The sequence below is a fragment of the Crinia signifera genome, chromosome 4 (genome assembly GCF_055691185.1).
Source record: "Crinia signifera chromosome 4, ASM5569118v1, whole genome shotgun sequence".
NCBI classification, from domain to species: domain Eukaryota; kingdom Metazoa; phylum Chordata; class Amphibia; order Anura; family Myobatrachidae; genus Crinia; species Crinia signifera.
In genome coordinates, this window is record NC_139220.1 from 89,719,230 (window position 1) to 89,725,229 (window position 6,000).

The 6,000-nt window shown below is 46.0% G+C and overlaps 1 long non-coding RNA gene across 1 annotated transcript in view; it reads right to left on the reverse strand.

The window, feature by feature from the left end:
* The window catches only part of LOC146072356 (uncharacterized), a 55,768-nt gene extending 50,389 nt beyond the window's left edge, over positions 1-5,379 (reverse strand). The window contains exon 1 of the long non-coding RNA XR_014473087.1: positions 5,271-5,379. This is a non-coding gene — a long non-coding RNA (uncharacterized LOC146072356). The remainder of the gene's footprint in view (positions 1-5,270) is intronic.
* Positions 5,380-6,000: the final 621 nt, after the last annotated feature.

Here is a 6,000-nt window from a genome sequence, read left to right on the forward strand (position 1 = left end):
ATGAGACGTTCAAATCTAGCTTCACAATTACCAGGACATAACAATTGCCAGTGAACAATTTAGTTATCTAACTAGCAATTACATATATGTACTTTACACGTATAATCATTTATTAGCAACAGTATCACTTACAATTTATAATAAACAACGGTTAACTTCACCAATGCTCACAACACATGTTCGATATATTATTTTTACAGGAACAATCGTTGTCACTAAAAGTACTAATATCTACGGAATAACATGGGGGAGGGGGGCTGTGTATAAGGCAGTGTGTCCTGGGGGGGTAACATGGGGGAGGGGGGCTGTGTATAATGCAGTGTGTCTTGGGGGGGGGGGGGTGGTAACGTGGGGGAGGGGCTGTGTATAATGCAGTGTGCCCTGGGGGAGGGAGGGGGGCTGTGTATAATGCATTGTGTCCTGGGGGGGGGTAACATGGGGGAGGGGGGCTGTGTATAATGCAATGTGTTTTGGGGGAGGGAGGGGGGCTCTGTATAATGCAGTGTGTCCTGGGGGGGAGGGGGGCTGTGTATACAGCAGTGTGTCTTGGGGGGTAACATGGGGGAGGGGGGCTGTGTATAATGCAGTGTGTTCTGGCAGGGGGGCTGTGTATAATGCAGTGTGTCCTGGGGGGGTAACATGTGGGAGGGGGGCTGTGTATAATGCAGTGTGTCCTGGAGGGGGGTAACATGGAGAGGGGGGCTGTGTATAATGCAGTGTGTCCTGGGGGGGGGGGGGGTAACATGGGGACTGTGTGTAATAAAATGTGACCTGCCTGAGGGGTGGCATGGGGTATATATATATATATATATATATATATATATATATATATAATGCATGGGGGGGGGGGACGCCACCAACTTTTTGGCAGGGGGGAGCAAAATTTATAGAATCGTATTAAATCCATTTCTGGCCTTGTGCTTTTGCTCTCTGCTCTGCGCTGGCTGGTGGTAGTGACTACGTTGGAAGAAACAGTGACATCTAAAGATGAAGGGCTGAGTTTACCACAGAGAGAGTACTTTAGTTTAATTAGAAAGACTGTTATGAAGTATTTTGCATGAACAAACTTTAGTCCCTCGGAATCCCTCGGGATGTGTATCAGAACCAATAAGTGTGAAGTCCAAACAAAACTTGAATTGTTTCTATGCTGAACAATTCCACAAATTCCATCAGAGAAATGCATAATATTTTGACAGCCAAATGCAATCATTAGAACATTTTATAAATATCTACTTAACACATGCAGTATAATCTTGTTTTTATATGTGCGGAACAGTCTGACTGTTAGAATGGCTTTGATGCATTTGGCAGAATTGTGGACAGTTGTATTCAATATTAGGATTACAGTATAAGGATGAGTTATTGAATTTGTTGGACTTTTTTATTTTTGTAATAATAAATGTAATTTCAGTGTCTTTACTGAAACGGGTAACACCACCACTATACTACATTAATACATTATTAATCTAGTTTAAAAAACTGTACATATAGTACTGTGAATATCCAATAGAATGTGGCTCAAACACCGATATTTCACTGTGCTGAAAGCAATAATAAATAGTAAGCAAATACGGTACTTGTTTAGTTTCATGGCGGCAGCAGCGTCTGTGTCCTCTTGCAGGGATCGCTTAGCTCGCCCACGCTACGGGCTCGGCGGCTCGCCTCACTATCTAAATTCAACTCCATGCCAATATGGATAGTGGGGGTATGAACTATTCACGTTCACATGGACTTTATTTTAGAAAGTTTGCCGAGCGCTGAACCCGGAAGTAGCGGGCGGTCATGCTGCCGCCGTGAAACGAAAAAAGTACCGCAAATACTTTGGGGTGTATTTAATGCGGCCGGCAAAGTGGTTTTTATGGCGAGGATGGCTTGTTATGGTACTCTTTACCTAGCACGGCGCCCACGATCTTGATCGTGGGCATCGTGAGGTAAAAAATCGTGTCGGTCGCGTCGTATGCGGGCTAAAGATGCCCGCACGCGACGCGATGTCCACGATTTCCCATTGAAAACCATGTTAAACATGGACATCGTGTCGGTCGCGTCGCGGCCGGCCATAAATGTGCACACGATGGCCGCGACGCGATGCCCACGATTTGCCATAGGAATCAATGTTAAAAGGCCCGATGGACACGATTTTAATGTTAAATGGCTCAATGGACCCGATTTTACTATAGCAAACAATGTTAAATGGGCCTTAGAGCCCAAATACTTACTCTGAACTCTGAAATGGCCCCCCCAATTGTTTACGCCACCCCACGATCAACGTCAACCCGAAGCGTGGCGAGCGCAGCGAGCCTGCGAGGGGCGGCGGTACGCGTCCTCCGACCTTTTCATACCCCCACTATCCACGTCGGCGTGGAGTTGAGAATAGAATAGTGTGGCGAGCGTAGCGAGCCACCGAGCCCGAAGCGTGGCGAGCGCAGCGAGCCCCGCGAGGGGACGCGGGTACCTTCACAGCTATACGCGTCCCCTCGCGGGCTTCACAGGTGTCCGTGGCGACGCGGACACCTGTGAAGCCCGCGAGGGGACGCGTTTACCTGTGAAGGTATCCGCGTCCCCACGCGGGGCTCGCTGCGCTCGCCACGCTTCGGGCTCGGTGGCTCGCTGCGCTCGCCACACTATTCTATTCTCAACTCCACGCCGACGTGGATAGTGGGGGTATGAAAAGGTCGGAGGACGCGTACCGCCGCCCCTCGCGGGCTCGCTGCGCTCGCCACGCTTCGGGTTGACGTTGATCGTGGGGTGGCGTAAACAATTGGGGGGGCCATTTCAGAGTTCAGGGTAAGTATTTGGGCTCTAAGGCCCATTTAACATTGTTTGCTATGGTAAAATCGGGTCCATTGAGCCATTTACCATGAAAATCGTGTCCATAGGGCCTTTTAACATATATTCCTATGGCAAATCGTGGGCATCGCGTCGCGGCCATCGTGTGCACATTTATGGCCGGCCGCGACGCGACCGACGCGATTTCCATGTTTAACATGGGTTTCAATGGGAAATCGCCCGCGATGGGCGCCGTGCTAGGTAAAGAGTACCCTTGTTTTTAGTGAGGATCACCGAATACAAGCCATCCTCAACTTTTAACCCCCTTGCCAGCCGCTCGCCATATTCTATGTTTCGGGGGAATCCTCGCCATCCTCTCGACAACGTTCACGGCTAATGCAGCGAGCAGGGCTGGATTAGCAATGGGCCTGATGGAGCTACAGCTCCAGGCCCACTCTCCAAATATGCCCATTTTGTAGCTGAGGGCCAGAGCTTTCCAATGAGCCTGACCCAGCATCGCTAACCCCCCGGGAACATTTTCACCTTAGAATAACATGGAACCCACTAATTCCGACCTCCACCTGGTTTCAAAGGGTGCCAGTTCCCCCTATGGCATCACAGAAGCACGAGGTTGATCTCAGTCGAACATAAATAGCTGGGCCTTCAATCTGATACCTGGTCCATATGGGTTCATTGGTTCTAGAGATATTGCGGGTAAACCATTTTTTTTAAATGTAATTTCATGGCTGTTCATGATGTTTGAGCCCAGTTTCACGGGACCAAAATCATTTGAAGCACACATGCAAATGGATCAGTTGGTTTCGAAGATATAGCTGGTGAAAAAAGGGGCCAGCCCGGGAATGTCCCTGCATGATCCTGGGATCGTATTCCTGGGTAATTGCATTTTCTGGTGTGAAAGGGGTATTATTTCAAATAGCTGGGACCTGGAGTGCTCTAAATACAGCCGGGCAGCCCTCTGCTCTCTGCCCGACTGTCAATGGCTGTAATCCCCCTTGGCAATGAGCATGTAATCCTACATGGCAATGAGCATGGAACCCCTGGCAATGAGCATGGAACCCCTGGCAATGAGCATGTAGGTAAGCAGCACTTATGTAGCATAATTTTTAATAGGCATTATGGTGTTTGGCATAATACGTAATCTACATTATGGTGTGTGGTTTAACATGTAATGGGCATTATGGTGTAAATTTTTAATGTGCGCAATGCCCCTGTTTGTGAAGCATAGTGTGCATTATTGCTCGATCTGTTTGGTATAGTGTGTATTTTGGCTCAATCTATGTGGCAAAATGTGAATTTTTCCTTAATCTGTGTGGCATTACATGTATTTTGACTCAATCCTTGTGTCATAGTGTGAATTTTGGCTCAGTCAGTGTGAATTTTGGCTCACTCCATGTGGCATAATGTGTAAGAGGCAAGTACAGTATAAGGGGGTTACTGTTGTGTTGCATGATTTATATAAGGGGTTTATGGTGTGGTAAACTTAGGTGACCACATAAAAGGTGCTGAAATGTTGTCTACCAATTTTTGGCTTTCCATATTTTTTTTGTCTGGAGTGCCGCCTCACCCCACAAGTATCTTAGGACATCGGCATCCTGCGGGTGCACCTTTGGAGGGCATTTTTCCTATGCCAGCCCCCTGCCTTTTCCAGGCATATATAATTAGTTGAAAGCATTTACACAAATAGAGACACACCCATGAGCATACCACCCAAACAGAACACTGGTCACGCCTCCCACATTATCAGGTGGTGGCCACAACCCCTATTATTGCGCATAATAGGTCCTTGATAATTTTAAACTCCAGGCCCATTTAGACCTTAATCTGGCATGCCGCAAGCCTCACCATTTTGATGGCCGCACACACCGTTTCCACCTCACTTTTTAGAAATAGCGTGGTGGAAACGGCAAGTGCAGAGGGTCAATTGAATGCTGACGGCGGGCTATGACGGTGAGCAATAGGCACTGCTTGTTGTCATAGCTCGCCAGATCGGCATTGAATATACACCAAAGCATAAAACTCAATAATCTGGGATATAGAACATATGTGTGACAAGAATACTGGCCAACTAACAAACTGGGATTACTGAACCACCAGTTTTTAAAATGAAAACATTTTGTGCATTCATGCTGTGAATAAGATATAATCATTTATCAGCATAACAGAACAATTATGTTTAAAGCTTATTCTTAGAAAGAAAATTACAGGAATAAATTTGTGACTACATAAATGCACACAGGCAGAGCAAATGCTCTTACAGGTATATCAACTCTCTCTCTCTCTCTCTCTCTCTCTCTCTCTCTCTCTCTCTCTCTCTCTATATATATACAGTATACTGTATATAGGTGAGCAAGAGACCGGCACTCGGCGGACTCATTTGGTATTTTAAGAACCAGATGGCTGCATATTAGGCTTTGCAATGTTTTGGGCTTTATTAACCCGTCGTCAGGCAGTACAGAACAACTTACAAAATACTCCACACATACCTTAAATAACCCTTGCAGCTCACTCCACGGGCCCCCGGGCCACCAGGCACTTTCCCCCACTAGAACCAGAAGTTAGGGAGCAGATAAGAACCACTTCGCTCATCTAGTCTGTCCCTTTTTATTAGCTCACTCGATTAATCCGTCCCTCCATCACCATGGCTACCTGCACTTGCACTGGGAGACGGTATACATGTGTCACTACATACATAAAAGTTCATCAGATACTTGGCTAAAAGTGACCCTTTAAACCAAAAGTTAAAGACCTGTTTATGCATTATACTAAAAACTATTAAAAAAACATGGAGTTACTGTATAAACTATATCATAATAAGCAATATATATATAATTAAATGCTAACACTGCTCCTCACCTATATTGGGGCAATTCAAGTGTTTTGTGCACAGGCAGCTACTAGATGGCGCATGACTGAACAATTAATTTGCTGTTCCATTTGGGCTTGTACAGCTGTCATTTCTAACATTACTGTTCTATTGTTTGGACAGCACAGATGGTGCAATTTATTTATTAACAGTTTCTTATATAGCGCATATATATATAACGCAGCGCTTTACAGAGAATACTTGACCATTCACATCAGTCCCTGCCCCAGTGGAGTTTACAATCTATATTCCCTACCACATGTACACGCACACACATTCATTCTAGGGTTAATTTGTTGGGAGCCAATAAGCCTACAAGTATATTTTTTGGAATGTGGGAGGAAACGGGA